Source organism: Neofelis nebulosa, chromosome 14, assembly GCF_028018385.1.
Source record: "Neofelis nebulosa isolate mNeoNeb1 chromosome 14, mNeoNeb1.pri, whole genome shotgun sequence".
In the NCBI taxonomy this organism is placed as follows: domain Eukaryota; kingdom Metazoa; phylum Chordata; class Mammalia; order Carnivora; family Felidae; genus Neofelis; species Neofelis nebulosa.
Window position 1 is genome coordinate 56,468,739 of NC_080795.1, and position 26,832 is coordinate 56,495,570.

The following is a 26,832-nucleotide window of genomic DNA, read 5'->3' on the forward strand; positions in this document are numbered from 1 at the left end:
AGCAGAGAGTAAATGCCTAGACATTCTCCCATTTTTCATTAGCAACAAATCTCTGATTTTTAGTGTGGTCCATTGCTACCAGAAATAAAAATGAAATATTCCTACCTCCCTTGTAATGAGTTGGCCATATAACTAAGTTCTGACCAATGTGACAAAAGTAGAAGTGTTGAGGACAATTTCTGAGATGTGTCCTAAAAGGAAATGAGCATGTTTTCTTTCATCTCTGGAATACTTCCTGCTCAATGAAATGTACATATATGGCTGCCACTTGAGAGTTCTTTTTGTGGCAGCATGAAGTTGAGGATAGCTGAGCTAGTATCTTCCCTTTGCCCCTCCAGATTGATCCTTCATCTTTGTTATGCCCGAGGAGGCTGATATGTATAGGCTTCTTTAACCCTAATCTGCTCACTTGCCCTCTGGTTTGCAATTGGATTTAGGCAATGGGAAACCTACTCAGAATATTAGAGAAAGAAATGAGTCAGCTCAGGCTGTTTCCCACTGGCTCCCTTTCCTTGTATCATCTTGTGCTAACAGTGTCCCTCAACTAAAAATCTCAACTCCTCTGAATGTGGCCTGTACCACAAGGCTATCTTCTTTTGGGTTTGGTAACTCTTTCCCCAAACCTACCCCTTATGACCTATGGTCATTAATGACTCTGCTGCTACTAGCCTTGGGTTTTTAGTGTGTCTCAACCATACCCTTTAATATAATCATTTTACAAATAAACTGCATGTTATCCTAATTCGAGTTATCCCTGTGTTTCCTGTTGGGACTCTAAAGAGAATGGTGGAACAACAAATTAGAAGGATGCTGGGACCCATGGAAGATAACAACACTGCATTCCCTAAATGTTGATTTATTTTGTATGAGAGAAAATCATACTTCTAATTTTTAATGTCCAATATAGTTTTGGTTTTACTTTATTTCACTGACAATTTAATATTAACACGATGAGTATTGTGATTGCCTATAATTTTAACATGGTCCAGTTGAGGTTTAGAAAGGGAAATGATTCATCTACAGGTGTACTATGATAGAAATGGGTCTATTAAATCATTATTTATAGAGTATCTATTATGATCCAGACACTCTGTAATATACTGAAAATACAGACAATAATACATGTGGCTTTCCAACTTCCTGTTTTAGACCTCCCTCTGCAATGATTGTAGGTAGGACTTTCTACTTGAGAGAATTTAGGTGTGATTAACCCTGTAGACAGGAGAGCACTCTACCATTTTCTGGAAGGGGCAATTATTTGGACATCCAGTGGAATCTAGTTTGAAAAGACATTCTGTATAGACCATCATTACTTCCCTTTTGTACTTCCCCACATTCCCACTGTTTTGTTGGTTGGTTGGTTGGTTTCTTGCACTTTCCAAATATATAGCTTGAACTCAAATTCTTGTCTTGGGATCTGTTTTTAGGGGAACAAAACCTAAGGCATTTTATCTATTTCTAGATTTTTTCCATTTACTTCAATTGAATGATTTCCTGCCCTTCTGTCAGAACCACAATATCTCAATTATAATAAACTTGAAATAAGCCATTGGTATGGACAGGAGGTCCTGCTGCTTTTTTCTTCTTCAAGATTTTATTGGCTCCTCTTGGCCCATGGTGCTTCCATATAATTAACAAACATCTTGCTTACTTATAATAAAAATTTGCTGATATTTTGATATATAGTATTATATCCATGGATTAACTTTGGAGGATTTGTGATATCATACCATTGAATTTGTCAAAATCAGTATAATCCTCCATTTATTAAGTTCTTTATTTTTATGTAGGTAGTTTATTTTTACACATTATTTATTATGTTTTTAATGTTATTTTAAATGACATTATTTTTCAATTTTATTTTTTGTTTGTTCTCCATATATACAAGTGCAATTAGTTTTCCTAAATTGATCTCAGGCATTCACTCCTTAACACTCATATTTTATCTGCACTCTCACATGGTATAATAATGGGGAAAAAAGGAAGAATATTCTATCAGTTCACTTTTATAGCACATATACACATATTCCTATGTGAATTTTCTTTATGCATGATTAATTTCCTAATATTCTTCCTGTATTTTAGGAATAGCAGTGGCATGTTTGTTTTTGTCTTTGTGCCCCAGAATCTATGTTGGCCTGCTCTGCCTGCTCATATGAACTTCTGCAACTTACCTAAATCTTGGATTGCTTCTGATTATCTCTTCCTCTTTTAGTTCGATAGATAACCCTTTATAAATGTAGCCTGAACTTTCACAAATGCTACACATCAACTCTTTTTTTTTAATCTCAATATATTAATTCCACAACTTCATTCATATATTTTCCATTCCTTCAGCAAATATTTCCTGAGTTCCAATTCTGTGAGACACTGTTCTGGCCACCGGACTATAGAAGGAACAAAAATCAATCTTCTCTTATGGGACGTAAGTTTACTGAGAAAGATAGATAACAAATTAATTCTCCAACTCTCATTGCATCATAACTGACTCAACATATGTGCATTTTCTTTTTTTTTTTTTTAAATTTTTTTTTTTTTTTCAACATTTTTTATTTATTTTTGGGACAGAGAGAGACAGAGCATGAACGGGGGAGGGGCAGAGAGAGAGGGAGACACAGAATCGGAAACAGGCTCCAGGCTCCGAGCCATCAGCCCAGAGCCTGACGCGGGGCTCAAACTCACGGACCGCGAGATCGTGACCTGGCTGAAGTCGGACGCTTAACCGACTGCGCCACCCAGGCGCCCCCATATGTGCATTTTCAAACTCACAGTCAATGCCGAGCTAACTGTAATTAGAGATCTGACATTATGTAGGGTTGACTCATTTTATGGTTGCCTGAAACCCTGTGTGGACAGTTAGGCTTTGGATATGTTATTCTATAACTCTTTATGTAAAACTTGAGCTACCGAGCTACTTAAGCAACCAATTTCTATATTTGTTTTCTGTAATAAACTGTGAAATGAGCTGGTTCATTGTTCATTTTTCACATATTCAAACATAAAATGAGAATGTATTCTTATGACAGCATTTGTTCATTTTTCTATATGGGAGAATGAACTGTTTCATTACTTATCATTAGCAGCCTATTTATATAATAGGGTGGTGAAAAAATAATGTCAAAACCAATTGGACTTGTAGGACAGTTTTGGATTTATAGAGTGCAATTAATCAAATATGTGATGACACTATGGTAATAATCCTGCTCCGGAAAAGTACTGAAGAATCTGTAAAGGGTCAGAGGTGCGGTTTTGTATTTTCTTCTAAAGAAGATTGTCTATTCAGCAAAATGAAATTGAATTTCTAATTACTCAGTTGGAATAAAAATTAACTCCTAAAACAAACTACTGTTAAACAACTTGTAATCTTATCCACAATGCATGCTAAAAAGTTCTTTGAAGCATTTGTGATTACTACTTAGTAATCAAATATATCTTCTGCATTCCAATTTGACTTAATTCATGATGTTTAATAAACCATCAAAATTTTATAAAAGGACTTCATTTCACCATATCTTTCTATATTTTTACTAAGTCTGTAATAGTTTATGTGTACTTTTACAGGTGGTAATTATAAATTATTGGGAAGCTGGGTCTTTGGCTTTTCACATCAAATCTTATGAAATGGCAAGTCTGAAGATATAATAGGAGCATTAATTAAATGTAATTCCTGAGTATCTCCCCTTCGGGTTGATATTTTCTCAGTGATAAAGACATCAAAGCAAATTAGATTTCTTCATTTCCCAGTACAACATATGATCTCCTTAACATATCATCATCTTCAAGGCCATCATGCTTGTTAAACATGGTGCATTCACTATTTACAAAGTTTTATTAAGGCTCTCACTTTTGATTCTCCTAAAAAACTCCACTGGAGGGGTGCCTGGTTGGCTCAGTCGGTTAAGCATCCAACTCTTGATTTCAGCTCAGGGCAATATCTGATGGTTCGTGAGATTGAACCCCATGATGGGCTCTGTGCTAGCAGCACGGAGGCTGCTTGGGATTCTCTCTCTCCCTGTCTTTCTCTTAACCCCTCCTTTCTCTCTCAAAATAAATAAATAAACTCAAAAAAACCCTACTGGACCTTCTTTATCTCAGATAAATATTTCTTCATGCTATTAAAAAACTGCTTTGGGGCGCCTGGGTGGCTCAGTCGGTTAAGCGGACGACTTCAGCTCAAGTCATGATCTCGCGGTTTGTGAGTTCGAGCCCCGCGTCGGGCCCTGTGCTGACAGCTCAGAGCCTGGAGCCTGTTTCAGATTCTGTGTCTCCCTCTCTCTGACCCTCCCCCATTCATGCTTTGTCTCTCTCTGTCTCAAAAATAAATAAACGTTAAAAAAAAAAGTGCTTTAATGGGGAATGGGAAGTTGTCCAAGAGATGAGTTTAGTATACCTTCTGTAAGCCACAAAGAGGAGAGGCTTGAAAGTCTTTGCGATGATAAAGAGCTTGGAATTTGTCCTGTAGACAATGCTATTAATAGATTAAAAGGACAACAGTAATTCTGAACTATTTGTAGTTTTATTGAGACATACCTGGCATTCAATAAACTTGACCCTGAAATAAAATTGTTTCAAGTGTAAAGGGAACAATTTGGTGAATTTGACACATGTATACACACACCTGGAAACCGTCACCACAGTCAAGGTAATGAACACATTCAACTCTAAAAGTTCCATGGTATCCATTTATAATCCCTTCCTCTTCACCTTCTCAAATCCAAGCAATAATTCTATGTTATTCTACATTACATTTCCTCCATATATTACAATATGCCTTTTCTAGACTTTTACATAAATAGAATCAAATCCTATGTACTCTCTTTTGTCTGGATTCTTTCACTTAGCATAATAATTTTGAGATTCGTTCAAGTTGTATCTTTCAATGCTTCGTTACTTCTTACTTCTTACTTCTATTGTATGCCTACACTACAATGTGACTATCCATTCTTGTTGACAAAAATTTGAAGGTTTTTTTTCCAGTTTGGAGGTATTACAAAAAGCTGCTATGAACATATGTATATGAGTCTTTCCCTGAACATGCAACATGTCTAAGTTTGCATATATTTATTAACATTACCTAAAATATATACCAAAGCACAAACTGACAGAACTAAATGGAGTATTAGAAAAATCCACTATCATTGTGGGAGATGACAACATATCTCCCTCAACAAATGATAAGACAGGACCAATAATTTAATAAATATATAGAAGATTTGAACAAGCTGATTAATCAAAGTGATCTAACATTTCTAATTATCTACCTATATTGATAGATGAATCATCTATCAGTCTATCTATATCTATCTCACTATAGTACATAAACTAAATTTACTTATGTAGTGTCATAGACTCTAAGTCTAAAGTTCTCTTTTGTCAGCAAGAGAGCAGATGCAGGATTAAAACGAGCAATGGCTAATATCTGTGAAAAAGACAAGAGCCCGAATAAGGGTCCTTGCCCCGTATTTATTCAGGTCAGAAGGCTTGCAAACGTAATTGGCGTGTACAAAGAGACAAAGAAAGTAGGAACATTAACTTGTGGATGTGAGGGGAGAAAGGGGATTTTGAAGATGTACAGTGTTTGGGGTTTGGGTCAATATAAAACAAAATCCAGGCACTGGGCAGATGGGTAGATAGTTGTTAACAGCAGACAGGAGGCGCTGTGCCTGTTTATCTTTGCCAGCCTAGGGGATGAGACAGATAGGGGGAATAACCTCAGCGTTAATAAGGCACGTTTTCTTTTGTTAACCATCTCTGCTCCGGGCTACTTTGCCTGCAGCGCAGCGGTCCAAATTCCAATTTACCAATTTACCTAACCTGGCCCTATTCTCCTATGAAAGCAGCTTTCTGCTATAGTACTAAACTTGGGTGCTTTTACCCTGAATATCTAATCTTGTTATTCCTATGTATTGGGCACATTTGCGCCATTTCTATTTCAGGCCTTTGCTTCTGTCTCTCTCTATTTTGGGGGCTCAGCACCCCCTTCCTATTTGGGGGTGCCTTTGTACCTCCCTATTCCTGGCACCTTTGTGCCTCCCTATTTTCGGGGTGTCTTTGCACTCCCTATTCTTGGAGTGCCAATCTGGTTTACCCAAAATCAGGTGTGAGCATTTTATGGACTTTGTGTTTCTTTGTGCCTTGTTAACCCAATAGTGTAAGCCCGGGGGATCCTAAGCTTATCCCCCACAATGTAAAACATTATACCCAATACATTTGCAAAGAAAGACATTGGTGGTATCATCTAATGACATGAACCTAAACATTTAGGAAAGGGATTAAAGTAAGAAAGGAAAATGGTGTGGAAACAGAAGTGAGGAGCTGGCAGCAAAGACAACATCTACCCAGCTGCACACCTTGGCCTAGTGGCATGAATAGTGAGAGTAAAGTCACCATAGGTGAGAGCAAAGGACAAAGAATGTCTTCAGGGAAGGGCTCATATTCCTAAGAGCAACAAGGAAATAGAACAACAGAAAAGAATTTGAGGGAAAAGGGGATTTGACTTAGGAGGGTTGGGAAGTTACAAAAGACAGAGTGGGAGTATTGGAGGAGTTGAGAAATGGAATCAGATTAGAGGTTTATAGAACTGAGTGGGGAAGAGTCTGTGTGCTGAGGAATGTCTTAGATCTCTTAAGATCCTGAAGTTCCTTAGGTACTGAGGTAAATGAAATTAAAGGGAAAATCAGAACTTTCCATGATGAGGTCAAAATGATGAAACTTAGTGGTTGATAGGCAGTAAGCATAGTTTTGTCAGGAATAGGCAGAACTCCCAACTCTTGTCTCAAAAAGTTGGTCTTATTTGTGCAATCTCTAGTAAAGCAAACTCCCTATTCTATGGTTCCCCCTTCCAGAACATCCACCCAAGAATCTTTAGAGCATGACTAATATTTGTTCATTGCCCACTAGACTTTATGGACTTCTTTTGAGAGAAAACTCTCAGCACTGAGAAATTTCTATCATTAGCAGTTTTTTCTTTCTTTCTTTCTTTCTTTCTTTCTTTCTTTCTTTCTTTCTTTCTTTCTTTCTTTCTTTCTTTCTTTCTCTTTCTTTCTTTCTTTCTTTTTTTCTGAATTATGACCTCACCTGATTTTAAATTACTCTGATCATCTTCATGATGAACAAAGTGTATACATCTTAATGGACTGGGATCTGCATAATATTTAATCCCTCATCTTTTGCCACAGCATCATGTTTCAATCATATTGAATAACTGCTGCTCTGTCTTAGCTTCCCAGCCTCTGCCATATGTAGTTACCTCTTTAAAAAATTTTTAATGTTTATTTATTTTTTTAGAGAGAGACAGAGACAGAGTATGAGCAGGCAAGGGGCAGAGAGAGAGGGAGACGCAGAATATGAAGCAGGCTTCAGGTTCTGAGCTGTCAGCACAGAGCCCATCGCGGGGCTTGAACCCATGGACTGTGAGATCATGACCTGAGCCGAAGTCGGTCGCTTAACCGACTAAGCCGCCCAGCTATTCCCGCATGTAGTTACTTCTTTCCAGAACTTTCCTTATAATTCCATCTTTGCCTGTCTAATGCCTTTTCAATTGAAAAGACTCAGTTAACTTCATCTCCAGATGTCTGACCCTAAATAGCAAAAGTGATTCAAGGTTTAAAGCCTGCCATAGCAACCTGGCTTTATGGCTATAAACTACTATACACTGCAATCGACTGCTATACTATACATTCCTTGCCTATTTCTCATCAAATGATATTCAGTGTTGGGTATTGTTGATAATGAGGGAAAACTACTGTATTAAGTGGGAAATACACATGCTAAGGATAAATTTGTAACATTTATGTGAAGGATTTGTATAACCATGTGGTTGTCCTAAGAAAAACTTGATATGGTATATAGTTATAAACAGAATTACAGTTTAGAAGAACAATTCTAAAATGGAGACAGAGGATACCAAAAAAAAAATTCTTGTGACTACAAATATGAGGTATAACAAGATCAAAATTAGAATAAGAGAATGTAAGTTCCAGTCAAGACTAGTGTAAGCACCACTCAAATTTGCCTGGGTTTCTAGAGCCCATTTTTTAGAGTGAAAAAAAGAAATTAAGAGGAAGCAGGTGCAGAACATTATATAATTAGTTAAAAGTACTTTTTAAGGAGAGATTGTCATGGAGTTTGCAAGAATTTTAAATATAAGCTAAGAATCCAATTATCTAGAGAAAATATGTTTAAGGGGGTGATAGGCGCTGAACTGTGTCAACACCAAATTCATAATGCTGAAGTCCTAACCCAGTACCTCAGAATGTGACTGTATTTGGAAATAGGGCTTTTAACGAGTCCCATCTCAGGGCTTTACATCTCGGACTTGTAGCTTTCTAGACTAGTAGGAAATAAGTTTTTGCTGTGTAGGTCACCTAATCTGTGGTACTGTGTTATGGCAGCCCTAGAAAACTAATACAAGTAGGTCCAAAATGAATAGAACTTGCTTTCCTGAAAATGGGTATCTTGACAACCACACTGGCTTAATAATTTTTGTTGTTGAAGAGTGTGGTTTGGTTACAATTAGCGTAGATGAACTAAATGTTTATGAATCTTTGTTGCCTTTCCCATTTTGACTCAGACTGTTCACTTGGTGGCTTTCTTCAGTCAGTGTTATAAATCAGGCAGCTAGGTAGAGTGATCACTTTCTCTGTCTCTCTCTACTACTAAAGACCTTTGAGCCTACTTAAAGAGGGGAGAAACAGGAAAATAGTGGTTCATAGTAATATATTCTTGATTGATGTAGCTTGCATGTTATAAAATTATTTGGGTGTATATAATAGGTTTATTTTTTTTTCTGTTTATGATTGAGTGACTCAATGCCTGTGTGGTAAATACACTAAAGACATCAGTTACTTTTAAAAAAGGAAATTATTGTAAATGCATGAGGTAATTAAATAAAGCAAAGAGAAGGTATTACATTGAACATATCACGCATATTCTTATAGAGTTACCAAAATATACATTTGTCTAAAGAGATAGACTGACTTTAGATCATTATATTTTGAAAGTGCCATTTAAAACAACATAAGATTATTATATACAAGTTTTGCATTATTTGTTTATAAAATTTAGTTTATGCTATTTATTCTGGAATTTTAAGTGCATATTGTAATAGGAGTTGAAATCAACCTAATCGAATAAATATGAGAATCTTTTAATTAATTTCATAAAAGATCAGTAGTTAACATTGTTAATTAATCTAGTTGGCTGATAGAATTCTTATAGTAATTTCAGAATCATTTTTATGGGCAAGTTTAGCACATAGTCAAGATTTCAATTAAGAGCATCTTTAAGAAACTGCAATTTAGAAGTAATAAAATGCTGAGGAAATGCTACTTAATATGAAACATTGGTGAGTCAGATTTTTTCGTAGCCAATTCACATGGTTATGCTGTCAAAATAAGGCTCTGAGCTGGCACTTTTATTTTTAAAAGTTAATGCATTTGAGAAAAGTGAGAGATTAAAGAAAAACAATACTCAATTCTATATGAAAAGAAAGCATTCAATTTTAGAAGATTCATTGCAAATCCAGGTAACTCATATTATATTGTGTAATTCAAAATGCTTGTTCATTTCATTAATAATTAACAGGATGTCTGTGTGTCCCTTTTTTGCTCTGGGCATTGAAAGATGACTCTATGTGAAAACAACCATACCTCAAGCAGAAAAATTTTAAATAAATAATGTCTAAAAGAATACATATTAAAGTATCCACATATTTTTAATATAGTTTAACAATTTTAAATTAGGTATATGTGCATTTTAATGGAAGATTCAGTAACTTGATGGTATGGTTTTAATTATTTCTAAGAATGATAGATACATTTTCAATGTTTATTGTAAATTAAGAAAGAAGAGCATGTTTTTACATGCAACCTGTTTGTTCAATCACATCTCTTTTAGCAAAAAAATTTGTCAATTTTTTATTGAGATACAATTAATATGTCAATTTAATAATAACACATATACTCGTGCATATATATATTATAAAGATACATATATATGTTTACTAATAGTTTACATACTTTATTCATTTATTCATACATTTATTCATTTAATCCTTACAAAACCTTATAAACTAGCTTTTTGCTAACACCCCATTTCAGAACCACAATACATGAGGGACAAAGAGATAAATTAGGTTAACACGTGTCTTTTTCTTATACATAGGAGAACTCTGACACATGTTTCAATATTTCAATATTAAGAGTTAATGTACCTATAAATTTTATCTGCTATGATTTTGAATAAATTCTTCTATTAACATTATATATATAACTTCTCATGATTTGCTTTTGTTTTCATCTGTGCATTATTCTGCCCATAATACAAACAAAAACCATTTCATGCGTATCTAAGATATAGTCCTGCCCTTATCACTGGCAGTATTTCAAACACAGAGAAGAAACAGACAGCAGGCAGTTCATGTTTAATGACTCAGCTTTGTCACTGGAGTCTTAACTTGGTTCTATTATTTGCTTTCGTTTGAACATTATATTGCCTGCTACCAGTAAGCGGAATCCTTGTCTTTGTCCCTAAAATGGCTTTCTGTCCATGAAAATTTGATCCTAGTCTTTATGTCTTTACATCTTCATACTTAAAATTGCCGAATCCCTGTTTCTATCACTGTATTTTACTGAAAAATTCTATACTGTGTTTCTATTTATCTGCGACTCTCAAAATTCTGTCCTTGACATATTTTATTATATATTTTTAAGACTTTGTTTATTTAGAGCAGTTTTAGGGCCACAGCAACATTGAGATAAAAGTACAAAGATTTCTCATATACCCTCTGGCCCCATACATTCAGAACCTACTCAATTATCCATATCTCCTATCAGAGTGGAACATTTATTACAATTGACCTTAAAATGACACACTGTAATCACCCAAAATTCATAGTTTATATTACAGTTCACTCGTGATGCACATTATATGGGTTTGGACTTATGTATAATGACATTTATCCATCATTATAGAATCATACAGAGTACTTTCACTGCCCTAAAACTCCTCTCTATTCCTCCTATTCATGCCTCCCACAACCCTCAACTCCTGGCAACCCCTGATCTTTTTACTACCTCCGTAGATTTGACTTTTCTAGAATGTCCTGTAGTTGGAATCATACAGTATTACAGCTTTTCCAGATTGGCTCCTTTCACTTAACAATACACATTTAAGGTTCCTTCATGTCTTTCCATGACTTGATAGCTCATTTATTTTTACTGTTGAATAATATTCCATTGTCTGGATGTTCCACAATTTATTTACCCATTCACCTGCTGAAGGACATTTTGGTTTCTTCCAAGTTTTGATGATTATGAATATAGCTGCTCTAGACAACTGTGTGTAGGATTTTGTGTGGACATAAATTCTCAACTCCTTTGGGTAAATACCAAGTAATACAATTGCTGGATCGTATAGCAGATTATGTTTAATTTTGTTAAAAAACCACCAAACTGTCTCCAAAGTGGCTGTAACATTTTGCATTCCCACCAGCAATGACTGAGAGTTCCTGTTGCTACACATCCCTGCCAGCACATGAATGTTTTCGGTGTTCTTGATATTGGCCAATCTAATAAGTATACAGTGATATCACACTGCTGTTTTAATTTGCATTTCCTTGATAATATAGAATATGGAGCATTTTATTTACCATCTGTATGTATTTTAGTAAGGTATTTGTTAAGGCTTTTGGCCTGTTTTTAAATTATTTTTTGTTTGTTTATTTTCTTATTGTTGAGTTTTAAGTGTTCTTTGTTTATTTTCAATAGGTGCTTTATCATACATGCTTTTCTGCAAATATTTTACCCCAATCAGTGGCTTGTCTTCTTGTTTTCTTTGTCTTTCACAGAGTAGAAATTTTAAATTTTATTGAAGTCCATCTTATCAATGATTCTTTTCATGATTGGTTGATTAATTGGTTTTTCTAAGAAATTTCTTTCAACATTTCTTGCAAGGAAGTTCTGGCAGCAAATTTTGGTTTGTTTGAGAAAAATATTTTTCTTTCATTTTTTAAAGGATAATTTTGCAGCATACAGATCTTTATGTTTATTTTTGTTTTGGGTTGTTTTTTTTCTTAACATTAAATATTTCACTCCTCTCTCTTGTACGCGTGGCTTCTGAGGGTTGGATGTAATTCTAATCTTTATTTCTCTATCGGTAAGGTTTTTTTCCCCTCCTGCATCTTTTAAGATTTTTTTCTTTATCTTTTATTTTATGTAGTTTGAAAACAATATGCCTAGCTGTAGTTCTTTGGGGCAGTTTTCCTGCTTAATGTTCTCTGTGCTTCCTGGATCTGTGGTTTGGTGTTTAACATTAATTTGGGAAATTCTCAGTCATTGTTATTTAAAATTTTTCTTCTGTTCTTTTCTCTCTTCTTGTGGGATTCCCATAAGGGAAATATTGCTCCTTTTGTAGTTATCCCACACACACCCTGGGATGCTTTTCTGTGTTTTCTTTTTGTTTGTTTTCAGTCTTCCTTTTATTTGTTTTGAGTTTTGAAGGTTAAGCTCAGAGACTCTTTCCTCAGCTGTGCTCAATCTATTATGCCTATCAAAATCAATCTTCATTTCTGTCACGATTTTTATCTCTAGTATCTTCTTGGTTCTTTCTTAGATTTTCCATCTCTCTGCTTTCATTGCTCATTTGTTCTTGAACACTTTTATCTATTAGAGCCCTTACCATGTTAATGATAGTGGTTTTCAATTCCCTGGTCTGATAATTGCAACCTCCCCCATTTCTTGTTCTGATGTTTGCTGTCTCTTCAGTTTGTGTTTTTGCTGTTTTGGAAATGACATATCAGGTAAAAGGAATGTTGCAAATAGGACTTTAGTATTGTGGTGAGAGTGTGAGCAGAGGGGAAACATTCTGGAGTGCAATGGTTAGGTTACAGGTTTTTAGTGAGCTCTTGTCTCTGGTCTGTGAACATCACAAGTGTTTCTCGTTTTTTTTTTTTTTTTTTTAGCAACTGATGATCAATTTATTAAAAAGGTTGATTTAAGCATCTGCATGGGTGACATTGACTTCCACTCCTGGTTAAGCACTGAAGCAAGTAATCTGTTTAAAAATCTCCAAAGGATTGTGCAAGTCAGCAAATTGCTTGTGAATCCTCATCTGAAAACAATCCCAAATCTTAGGAACCTTCACAAGGAGATTTTCTTGCATGGTTCTGTCTTTGTAGGTGTCAAACTGGTCCTTTCACTTTACAATTCTTATATCTCTGGGCTCCTCCCAGTTTTGGCGGGAGTGAATATCTGGAGTGGGTAGAGTTGGGTATTTCCCTTCTCCCAGGTCTGTTAGGCTCTGATAATACAACTGCAGGGGAGGGTCTGGTTAACTACCTTCTGCTGAGGGCAGGCCTGCTTAAAAATAATTGAGTGCTCTGGTGTATTTCAAATTGGTTTCACTTCCCTTCACCCTACCCAAAAGCATGGAGTGAGTGAGGTTGGGAGGGGAGGAGATTTCTCCAGCATTTATTTTAAGAACCTGGTCTGGTTCCTGGAGGTACATCTCAGAATTGTGGAGGACCTTGTATGACTGAGTTCCCCCTGCAGGGGTGTGTGTATGTGTGTGTGTGTGTGTGTGTGTGTGTGTGTGTGTGTGTGTTTAATCTCTCAGAGCATGCAACAGTTCTTCAATTACAGTTCAAGTTTTCCTGCACTGGCACTGGTTCTCATGGAGGTTTCTGCTGGTGAGTCTGTTCTCCATTAAGGTAAGGGGTGGCATCCTGTATTTCGCCTGTCTTTCCAGTCTTGGGTGGGGAGGCTGTTTGCCTTGTGTATTCACCTCTTTTATGGATCCTAGATTATTGCCTTTTCAGGCTTCAGAGCTTTTTACTTGTTTGGATGAGGTGGTGACTTCTAGGCTCCTTATATGCAGATTCGAAAGTGGAAAACCCTTGTTAGGCTTTAACTTCTGGACTATTCGTATTATGTACTGTTAAGTTTTCCTTGTTGGTTCTCCATTAGTGCAATATTTGGTTTGGTGTTTGGATTTTTTAAATCTGATGACAGCATTAGGTGGGCAGCCTTTTTCATTACTATGAACCGACAGGTACATATCTATTGCTAACTGAAATATTGCATGCTGTACAGCAGGGTTTATGAGCAGCTTTGCTAATCTGAAGATTGTAAAAGGAAATTAAAGGCTTTATTTTTATTTCCATGGCCATACTACAGACATTTTATCAAATACGGACACATGAGTTTGAAAATGAACCTGGTTTAAAATAATAAATTAAGGTAAATTAACCATGAACTATAAACCATACAGAAGTTAAAAACCCTTTCAAATGATTACTTAATTTAAGGCTCATTGAGTATTGTTTTCTTCTGTGTGCAGATTAATTTTATTGGCCATACCAACATGTTGTTTCATTTTTAGTTCAGATTTACAGTGTTCTAGGCATTTGCTAGGTCAGTTTGCTTGGTTTTAATTAGGTACTTATACTACAGTAAATAGTGTTGGTGATATCAACAGAGCATTTTTGCAAACAAATTTCCAAACAAGGAAATCTTATTCCTGGAAAAGTTTTGCCAAATGCTCATCAGAAATCATGCAAAGGTTTATTTCAATGGTTTTGACTTGCACAAGAAGACTTAATTGAAGAGTGAGTGCTTTTTTAGTATACTCATTAAGTAATGACAACAATCAAGTGCATTGAAGACTCAACTAGTATTTCTGTTATTAACTATAATCTGGTTTCACCTGGTTAAATGCCTTAGCGTTAACTTTACTACATACGTATTTTTTTTAAATAAGGACAAATACAAATTCAAAACAATCTTAATTCGTTTTGTTGAAAATAAGGAAGGAGACTTCCTTTTCTTAGAGCATTTACTTTAGAAACCTTGTAGTTGTTAGTTTTCTCATCTCTTTAAAATGCATGGCATCTTTTAAAAGTGAATTAAGCCTCTTGCTGGCTTTAAGACCCAGGAACTCCATTCCCAAGGACCTGGGGACCCTGTCTTTTCTATAGCACCTCTGTCTTCTAGTTTCTTTGGGAGAGTAGGAACACAAGGCCAGTGGGCGCCAAGTTGCAGAACTACCTCTTGTACTAGATCTATGAGAAATGTATTGTTTCCTTGGTATAAAACCAATTAAGTAACATAAATGGTCACCCTAATTACCATGTGCATTTAGAGTAAGTTGTTTTGACAAATGGTCTTGTCAAGCCCTCTCACCTGAGGACTGGTTATTGTTTATCTTGAGAATGTATATGTAATGCGTTGTATCTTACTGGCCATATAAAAGGGTGATACTTGTTTTCGGTCTCTAAAATCTTTTACCAGGGGCGCCTGGGTGGCTTAGTTGGTTGAGCCTCCGACTTCAGCTCAGGTCATGATGTCATGGTTCCTGAGTTCAAGCCTTGCATTGGTCTCTGAGTTGTCATCCCAGAGCCTTGTTTCAGATCCTCAGTCCCCCTCTCTCCTTACCCCTCCCCCCACTTGTGGTGCTCTCCCTCTCAAAAGTAAAAAAAATAAAAATAAAAAAAACACCTGTTTTAGCAGATTACCTGTGATGCAAATCACAATCTGGCTTCATGTTTACTCAGTAATAAAACTGTTTCTTTTATGTTTGTGGAAAGGTTTTCTGAGATGAGAGGAGATTTTGTTTTTAACTACTTTTCCCAACAAATAAAACAACTACATTATTCTTAGCAGATGCAATTGAAAAAAAAAAAATTGGAGCATGAGTAGGATATAGCCCTTAAAGTCAGCATGTAAAATAAATGGCATTTTTTAAAAACAATGATAATATTAATCTTAAGATATCAAGACCTATGCAACTAGTTATTTCATGCTTTGAAATATCAGAACTTCAAAGAATCATAACCCACACAAGTACAGATTTTTAAAAACATCTTCAAGCATAGCCTGTAGTGGCTTTTAGGTTTTTGTATTTTCCAAAATGCTAAGTTGCATTAATTTTTGGAAAATAGTTCTTGATCCTGAGCTCATAATTTGAGTGCTTTCAAATATTTTTTTTATTATTTTTTTAACGTTTATTTATTTATTTATTTATTTTTGAGACAGGGAGAGACAGAGCATGAACAGGGGAGGGTCAGAGAGAGGGAGACACAGAATCTGAAACAGGCTCCAGGCTCTGAGCTGTCAGGACAGAGCCTGACGGGGGGCTCGAACTCACGGACCGTGAGATCATGACCTGAGCTGAAGTCGGACGCTTAACCGACTGAGCTACCCAGGCGCCCCTCAAATTTTTTAATAATACAAAGCTTAAATTTTCAAATTTAAAAAAATGAAAAATAAAACAATTAAAAAAATCAAATACATTGAGGATGGATAGATGTAGACATTCTGTCACAGCATTTGCAGTTCTCATACATATATACACTAGTATATGGAAATTAACTTTGTGGCCAAGATCTACATAATGTCAAGGTGGCAATTACTGAAAAGATCTATGTAAAAGCTGTATCTTAGAAATACTTAAATTGTTATCCATTAGCATGCTTATCTCTTTGTAAGTCCTTCAATTTTATATATCTCTTAGTAAAGCCTGTATTTAAGTTTGTTTATTTTTAGAGAGACAGAGAGAGAGAGAGAGAGAGAGAATAGGAGCACAAGTGGGAGAGGGACAGAGAGAAGGAAAGACAGAATCTCAAGCAGGTTCCAAGCCATCTGCACAGGGTCTGGTGAGGGGCTGGAACTCACAAACTATGAGATCAAGACATGGAAGCTTAGCCAACTGTGCCACCCAGGCACCCCTAATATATCCTGTATTTAGAGATAAAATCTAATTTACCAAACTCTTACTGAATACCTAATATATACTGAACAAAGTACATTGATGATTTTAATGTTATTTCTTCACTTAAGATGTAGACATTTAATTGTTTTAAAATTACCCCTTTAGAACACCATTTTAATGATTGTTTTATATCTCCTTCTGTACTAATTTAATTCTTCTAGTGTGGGTCATATTGCAGAACTAAGAAATCCGGGTATCTCTTCACTGTTATTCTTGGATAGAATATGTTACATTTCTATGATTCAGCTTCTTTGCCTGTGAAATGAGATTAATAAGACTACCTACCTCATAATTTTCTTTACAACATTAAATGAGATAATGCACAGGGCACAGTTCCCGGAAATGTGTTAAGTAAATGCCAGCTGTGATTGTTACAGGTGTAAGTAGTAGGAAATCTGGATTAAATAACCCTGGCCTAATTTTAACCTTAGAGAAACAACTTGTTACATATATAGATGCATAAAGAGAATATTATAACATCTTATTAAATGAAATAATAATAAAATATATGAATTAATATCCAAAGATATAGAAAAAATATACCAAATTAGAAGAGTCAAATAAAGCTTTTTGTTAGAGGTAACATCTTTGAGTCTTAGAAGATGAATAAGAAGGCCAGGAGAATTCTGAGGAGATCAGGAAAAAGTTGTCATCAGGAAGAGAGGTAAGAATTACATTTTTAAAGAGAACAGTAAGTGATGCTACAGAATAAATGACTCTGATGTTGGAAAGTTGTATCTAATCGTTACATAAACACAGAAACAAACTCATACCCAATTACTTCCCTGATTATAAACACAGTAAAACTCAGCTTGAGCTCCATTTGCAAAGTAAATGAATCCCTCCCCCATTTTCTTGGGTGCTGATTAAGCATGTTATAGGAACAATGAAGGAGAGAGGTAAGGTACCCTACTCTATTTCAGGATCATGTCTGCTTATTTGGAGGAAACAACTGCAGAAATATAGAATTATTGTCCACCAGATTATTTTGTCTATATCTGTGAAGTTGTCCTAGACGGGGATTAGAATCTTGAGATTAGATGGTGGTAGGGATTGGTTACCCACTTTTCGTATGGAAACAAACTCTCTTACATACATACACTCTGACTGTATGTTCATGCAACTCTAAGAAATCAGTTTCACTATTAGCCCTGACACCAGGCCCCTCAAGGGATACCTACCATTAAGATCATTACTCATCTCCCAATCACCATCTATCTTTCTCAACAGAAATAATAGCTAGGATTGCAGGTGATGACCATGTACCTGGTTTCAGATGGTTAGGCTGGAGTTAACACACTGATATAACATGGTGACAGTATGAGTACTGTTATTATGAGTACTGTATTTTTTTAATGCAGCAGAAAATAAAAATTTTTTTTTTTTTTTTAATTTTTTTTTTTTTTCAACATTTTTTATTTATTTTTGGGACAGAGAGAGACAGAGCATGAACAGGGGAGGGGCAGAGAGAGAGGGAGACACAGAATCGGAAACAGGCTCCAGGCTCCGAGCCATCGGCCCAGAGCCTGACGCGGGGCTCGAACTCACGGACCGCGAGATCGTGACCTGGCTGAAGTCGGACGCTTAACCGACTGCGCCACCCAGGCGCCCCAGAAAATAAAATTTTAAGAAAGAATCAGAATTGTTTTCTGTGCTTGTGTTGAGAGAAACACATTTTTTCAATAGGAGCTAGATGACATATTTTAATAGTGGAGCAAGAAATATTAGGATTAGGTTTAAATAAGTTCAAAATGAATAAAAAATAGATTTCAAGGTGTTATGCTGAAGCCGTCCTTTAAAAGCTACTTTCTCACCTGTGGGGATAGCAGTGCAAAGTCGAACTGTGGAGCTGGACAGGTGGTGGAATGAGTCATAACAACTGAAAGGAAATAATTCTAAATTATCACAAATTGAAATCGAATTTAACCCAGTAGCCATAAATTCAAACATTTCATATAATAGAGGAAAATAAGTAATATGACTCCAATATAAAATTACCCCCTGGGAAAGGGCATTGGGAGTGACTGAGTAGGTGAAGATCAAGAGATCTTCAGAAGTCTGGCATAAAGAGTGGAAGGAGAAGAAATGGCTTTATGGCTGGTACTGGAAATGTAAGAGGCATAAAAGAGGTCACTCATTCATTCATGTAGTTATTTTAGTATTCTTGATATAATTCTTAATACAAATCTGTTGTAGTACTCACATGAAAAAGTGCTGGAGTAACACTAAAAGATGGATTAAAATAAGACACAACCACACCAAACAAAACGCCTGTTTATGACCTCCAGGGTGCTTCCACCCTGAATATCTAATCTTATTTATTTCATAGACCTATGGTCTATATTGGTGCCTTTGTACCTCCCTATTTGGGACCTTTGCCCCTCCCTCTCTATTCTGGGGATTCTGCACCCCTTCTCTATTCTGGGGGCCTAAGCCTCCTTTCTCTATCCTTATTTGCTTAATCTTGTTTACCCAAATGTGGGTGTGAGCATCCTATGGCTTTGTACTTCTTTATGCCTTGTTGACCCATTGGTGTAAGCACAGGAGATACCTAAGCTTGTTCCCCACACAATGGAAAAGGGTGATTATAAACCTTTTTGAGGAAATCATTTTATATGAAGGATTATATCCCTGTCCTATTAATGCTGTATCTTGGTGTTGAAATATGTGGAAATAATTCAGTAATTTCAAAGATAATTCATTATCTTTGAAAATATAGTATTCAAACTTATAAATTCTACAAAGAAGTCTCAATCTAGACAGTTTACTGTTCTTTATAGATATGTTATAAGTGTGATTGGGGATTTCCAAATAGAGAAAATCAAGGGTACAGATAGCTTTCTTTAGAAAACTCACTCTTGCCACGTCTCCCCCAGCATGTTATGAAAGTTTTCAAACCTACTTCAGCAAAGTGGAAAGAAATGTAGAACCATGTAACATCACCCAGCTTTTATAATTAATATCTTGCTATCCTTGCTTTATCCATAGCTATCCATCTGTTTGTCCCTTTGTCTTAGTTCTGATTCATTTCAAAGTAGGTTATAGTCATTAGTACATGTTCACCATACCCTCCCCTCCACTGTCAAATACTTTATTATGCATACCATTAAACTAGAATTGAGAACTTTCTACAAATAGAGGCACACTGTTATCCTCATAAGGAATTAGCACTTTTTCAGTAACTGCTGATTTTGTTAACGGCTGATGCACTCATTCAATTAGGTTTTGTTTGTTTGCTTTGTTTTTGAGTGCCCACCATGGACCAGGCACTTGTCTAGGTCTGAGGGTACAACTGTTAACAAAACTGACAAGGTTCCTGGTCATTTTGGCTTCTGTAAAGAATTTTATAAGTATTCCCTGAACCAAAATGATGTTGTAAAATATAAATTCTAAGGCAGTAGCAATTTTAAGCGTAAGTATAAAGACTACTCACCTTGTGTAAACAGAACTCTAACTGGATAAATTCTCCATGATTTTAAACATATAATCTTAAATGTTAGAGAAATATATATGTAATGTTGAGAAGGGGGTATAAGATCAAAACCTTTAGCACAACGATTTCTTTTTTCATCTATCGGAGGTATTGTTTTATACTGCTTCATGCATGGTGTGATTTATTGTGAGGAAAATGAACTGCAAGACAAAATGCGAGGACTGCAAAGACATGATATATATCTCCACATAGGTGATTTCCACATAGTGATTTCAGTGAATTTTTTTTAACACATTTGAATACTATTCAACTTTTGAATTTCCTGATCAGTCTTTGGAAGTAGATGTGCCCTATGTGGGAGAAAATTGCAATAAATACAACACACTCAAGATAAATATCCCATGTATATGAATCCTGAAAGTGTTTCCCTTGTGGAGTAATTCATACTATAATAGTTAACCTTAAAGTTGCTAAAGAGACATATTTTTATACCATGATAGTGATATATGAGAAGACATGTTTTCCAAAAATTAGTATGGTTTTGGTATTAAGACTACAGAAAGCAAATGCTTGAAAGCAAGGATATAATTCTAGTAGCAATAGTTCAAGCATAAAAACATAGCTATTTTCACTAGGACATGACAGTAGGCAAAGAAAGGACTAAATGTGTGAATGATAATAGTAAAAGAAAATGAGATAAGAGTTAGTAAAATTAAATCTAGAGAACAAGAAGTAGGTAGCCAGTGATGTTTCTTTTCTTGTGCAGGACAAAATGTCTAGGAGAGTACACATACTGTTTTCAGAAATAAAGCTGATTAAGTGGGGAGATGATGAAAAACTCATATGTGAGTTCAAAATATTCACTAATTCTCATTAGCAGTCACATTATAGAATAAATGTGTTTTTGCATAAATACTTTATTGGTTCTATTTTTATGAATAAATTATATTTCCTTATTTTAATTTTTCTGTATTTGAAATGTGACATCTAAATGTACATATCCAGATACATAGAGATGAGAGATAGTAAGGAAAGTTGTCCAGGCGGCCTCATGGAAATGATAGTTAACACCAAGAGTAAAATGGAAGAAAATTCTCCACCATATGAGTTTTCATAAAAATATTGATCCTGTAACCCACCATAAAAGTCATAGAGACTTAGACTTAGCTTCTTATTCCACCCTCCTCCCCCTTTCTCCCCTGGTAGAATGTAGAGAGCCCTAAAAGAGGCTGAAATGAGAACTTGATTGCAGATCATTTGGGAAGATTCCACTTGAAAGAAATGAGGTGGCATTAAGAGGGAGATGGGAGGGAGGGAAAGCCATTATATTGTGTGTTTATTGCAGAACTCTCTAAGGTAGAAAATGGAGGCTCAATTAAAATTTTTGACCTTTTGAGAAACTTACAGAATGCTGTCCTGTCTCATGAAGGATGGAAAGTGAAAGTGTATCATTAACTTTATTGTATTCCCAAGGCTTGCTTCCATGTGCCAAGAACATTTTTAGAGTGTCAAACTAAATGTTGGTTAAAAAAAAAAAAGGTAGAAAAACATAAGTATATGCATTTTGAGAATAGGATGCTGTCTGTACAGAGTGAGTTTGATCTCACATGGAGCTAACATCTATCACCTGTAGCTGCAACTAAAATAAAAAATACATTTGGCCAGGTAGAATGTAGAGTGCCACTTTTCAGTTCTTCTTGTATGTTAGTCATAGGTACAGAACCTAGGCTAGGAAGTTAAATTCATCTAATCAGGACTTTTAGTATGAAGGTAAATATGGAAAATATCAAAGACCATGTAAAATAGAAGCTACTAGTGAAGGCAATGGTAACAAAAACCTGGCAGGATTTCCTTCATTTTAATGGTTGAATGATATTCGTGTGTGTGTGTGTGTGTGTGTGTGTGTGTGTGTGTGTATGCACGTGTGTGTGCACACACGCGCGTGCATGCACATGCATGAGGCATTACATTCTCTTTTTCCATTCATCCATTAAAGGACACTTAGGTGTTTATATATCTTGGCTATTGTGAATAATATCCCAATACATATGGAGGTAAAGATATCTCTAGAAATAATGATTTCAGTTGCTTCAAATATATGCCAGGAGTGATTGCTAGATTATATACTAGTTTAATTTTTAATATTTTTTGAGAAAACTCTATACTGTTTTCCATATGGCTGTGCCATTTTACATTCCCACCAACAGTGCATAAGGGTGCAGTTTTCTCCACATCCTTGCCAACATTTGCTATCTCTTTTTGATAACAGCCATCCCAGCCAATGTGAAGTGATATCTCACTGTGGTTTTGATTTCCATTTCCCTGATGATTAGTAATATTGAACACCTTTTCATGTATCTATTGGCCATTTGTATGTTTTCTTTGGAAACATGTTTATTCAGGTCCTTCGCCTTTGTTTAATTGGATTATTTGCTTTTCTGTTACGGAGTTGTATGGGTTCTTTATATATGTTAGATACTAACCCAATTATACATGATTTGCAAATGTTTCCTCCCATTATATAGGTTGCACTTTCAATTTATTGATTTGCTTGCTGTGAAGAAGTTTTTTAATTTGATGTAGTCCCTCTTGTTTATTTTAGCTTTTCTTTGTGCTTTTGGTATCATCTGAGAAATCTTTGCCAAGACCACTGTCAAGAATTTCTTGCCCCTATGTTTTCTTTTAGAAGTTTTATGGTTTCAAAGACTTATTTTTAAGTTCTTGATACATTACAAGTTATTTTTTGTGAGTGGTATAAGGTAGAGGTCTAGTTTCATTCTTTTATATATGGATATCCACTTTCCCCAAAGTGGATTTATTTATTTATTGAAGAGACTATTCTTTTCCCATTTTGTGTTCTTGTTATCCTTAAAAAATAATAGAATATATAAGTGTGGGTTTATTTCTGAGTTCTCTATTCATTTCCACTGGTGTATGTGCCTCTTTTTATGTCTATACTATACTGTCTTGATTAATACAGCTTTGTAATATACCTTGAAATCAAGAAGTTGCATGTGTTCTCTGTGTTCAACTTTGTTCCCTTTCTCCCTATCACTTTGGCTATTTGAGGTTTTCTGTTGTTCCATTAAAACTTTAGGATAGTTCCTTGTTTTCTACTTTGGTGAAAAACATCATTAGAATTTTGATCAATATTGCACTGAATCTGTAGCTCACTTTGGGTAGTATGGATATTATCATAACATTAATTTTTCCAGTCCAAGGACATGAGATATTTTCTCAAAATAGTCTTCTAGATTACAGCATAGGGATCTTGGTTAATTTTATTTCAGGTATTGTATTGTTTGGATGATTGTACATGAGATTGCTTTCATTTCTTTTTCAGGTAGTTTGTTAGTATTTTATAAATGCAACTTATTTCCCATCTTTCAACTTTACTGAATTCATATATTCTAACAGTTTTTAGGTGGAATCCTTAGGTTTTTCTACATATGAGATCCTGCCAATTGCAAACAGATAATTTTACTTTTTCCTTTCTGATTTGATACCTTTTATTTCTTTTTCTTGCCTCGTTGGTATAGCTAGAACTTCCAGTGCTAAGCCGAATAGAAATGGTGAGAGTGGACATTCTTGTCTTATTCCTGATCTTAGTGGAGAAGCTTTTAAAATATCATCAGGTATGATGTTAGCTATGGGCTTGTCATATATGGCTTTTATTATGTTAAGGAATTTTCCTTGTATATCTAATTTGTTGAGAGTTTTTATCATTAAATGATGTTGAATTTTGTCAAGTGCTTTTTCTCATCTATTGAGATGATCATATGATTTTTATCCTTCATCCTGTTAATGTGGTATAGCACATTTATTGATTTGCATATGTTGAGACATCCTTGCATCTCAGGGATGAATTCTACTTGCTGATGGTGTATGACCCTTTTAATGTGTTTTTTAATTTGGTTTGCTATTATTCTGTTGAGGATTTTTGCATCTATGTTCATCAGAGATATGTACCTGTTATATTTTTATATCATTTGTCTAGCTTTGGTACAGGGTAATGCTGACTTCATAAAGTGAGTTTGAAGGGGTTTATTTCTATTTAGTCTTTTGGAACAGTTTGAGAAGAATCAGCATTGATCCTTTTTTAAATATTTGGTAGAATTCACCTGTGAAGCCATCTGATCTTGGGCTTTTATTTGTTAAAAGATTTTTGATTATTACTGATTCAGTCCATTGCTTTTTACTGGTGTGTTCAGATTTTCTATTTCATAATTCAGTTTTGGTAAGTTGTATGTTTTTAGGAATCCTTATAAATCTTTGTAAATTAGATAATTTGTTGGTATGTAGTCTCTGATCCTGTGTATTTCTAGGGTATGAGATAATGTTTCCTATTTTACTTATAATTTTATTAATTTAGGTCATCTGTCATCTTAGTCTAGTAAATATTTGCTAATTTTATTTCATTTTTTTCCCAAAATCCATCTTTCAGTTTCATCTTCTCTATTGTCTTCATAGTTTGTTATTCTTATCATGAATCCTCTTTCAGGTAATGTATCGATATTCCTAATTTTGGAGTAAGAAAAGTAAGTATAGCATTTCAAAGCAAAGTTATTTACAAAGGTAGGAATGCCCTTTTTTCTTCAATCCCCTCTTCATGCATGGATGTAATGAGGACAGAATGGCCAGGGAACCAGCCCTGTTCTTAAATGATGGACTTGGGAATGAGAGCCACAAATAGAGGAGTAAAATCGTATAAGGAGCCTGGTGTCTGATAATTATTGAACCACTGTGATTTTCCTGGATTTATTAATTCCTGGAACCTTTATGTGAGGGAGAAACTAATTTTTGTCTTAGCCTATTTTTCTTTTTTTAATTTTTTTTTTATTTTTGAGGGGGGGCGGGATAGAGAGAGAAGCAGAGACTGAGCACGAGTGGGTGTGGGGGCAGAGAGAGAGGGAATCACAGAATATGAAGCAGGCCCCAGGCTCTGAGCTTCAGCACAGAGCCCTACATGGGACTCAAACCCATGAGCCTTGAGATCATGACCTGAGCCGAAGTCAGAAGCTTAACTGACTGAACCACTGAGGTACCCCTGTCTTAAAGATTTTTTTTTTTTCAACGTTTTTTATTTATTTTTGGGACAGAGAGAGACAGAGCATGAACGGGGGAGGTGCAGAGAGAGGGAGACACAGAATCGGAAACAGGCTCCAGGCTCCGAGCCATCAGCCCAGAGCCTGACGCGGGGCTCGAACTCACAGACCGCGAGATCGTGACCTGGCTGAAGTCGGACGCTTAACCGACTGCGCCACCCAGGCGCCCCGACCCCTGTCTTAACCTATCTCTTGGAGGTTACTCTTAACTAAGAGAAATCTGATCCTAATCAATAGATGGCCCAAGAATGATCTTCATATATGTTAAAAATTGAAAGGGTGGGGAGGGTGGGGGCATAAGAAGACAAAGAGTAACCAGAGATAATGCAATAAGACTATAATAAAGGAGAAAATAATTTTAAGAAATGGAGTCACATAAAATGCCATGGAAAGCCTAAAGAAAAGATTATTTAGAAAATGCTACTACAATTTGAAGTCCTGGAACTCAGCAGTCACTTATAAGTGTGCAGTTAGTATAGTTAATGTAATACCTAGAACATAAACAGAGAAGGTTTTGGTATTTCATATTCATCAAAGAGGAAGGATAATTTGGCAATAATTAGAAGAGTCAGATGTATCACACTTGTTTTAAAGTAAGATCGGATAAAAAGTGACAATCAGGTAAAACCTTTTGGAAGTTTTAGATACATTGAAAATGATTAAGGAGAAATTTCCCAGAGATTAGAGACCAACATAAAGAATTAAAAGTAGTTGGGCCATAACTTAATCAATTTTGTGTAAAGTTTAAGATCTTGGGCTTTAGAGTTATGTCTCTGAAAGCTTATATAAGCTCACACTACCCAGTGTAGTATTGTTCCTTTCTTACCTCCATTTGAATGGTCACTATGATTTTCTTTTTTCATTAAAAGATGTCTCTCTTTACTTAAGTGAATAGAATTATTTCTCAACCAGTTGTACAACATACCACTCTCATCTGTACTCCATGCACTGTAGTTTCACTGGCTTTCCTTTGGTTTTCAATGGGTTAGACAAATACATTTTTAAAATTCTGTTTTTCTTAAGTTTTTACTTAAATTCCAGTTAGTTAATCTACAGTGTAATATTAGTTTCAGTTGTACAGTACAGTACAGCGATTCAACACTTCATACCACACCTGGTGATCATCATAGCAAGTGTAATCTTTAATCCCCATCACTTATTTAACTCATCCCCCTACCAAACCTCCACCTCTTATGACCATCGGTTTGTTCTCTGTAGTTAAGAGTTTGTTTCTTGGTTTGCCTCTTCTCTCTTTTACCCTTTTGCTCATTTGTTTTGATTCTTAAAGTCCACATAAGTGAAATCATGTGGTATTTGCCTTTCTCTGACTTCTTTTGCTGAGCATAATATTCTCTAGCTCCACCTATGTGATTGTCAATGGCAATATTTCATTCTTTTTTTATGACTCGGTAATATTACATTGTGTACACACACACACACACACACACACACACACACACCTTCCTTATCCATTCATTAGTTGATGGACATTTGGGAAACAATCAACAAAATTAAAAGGCAACCTGT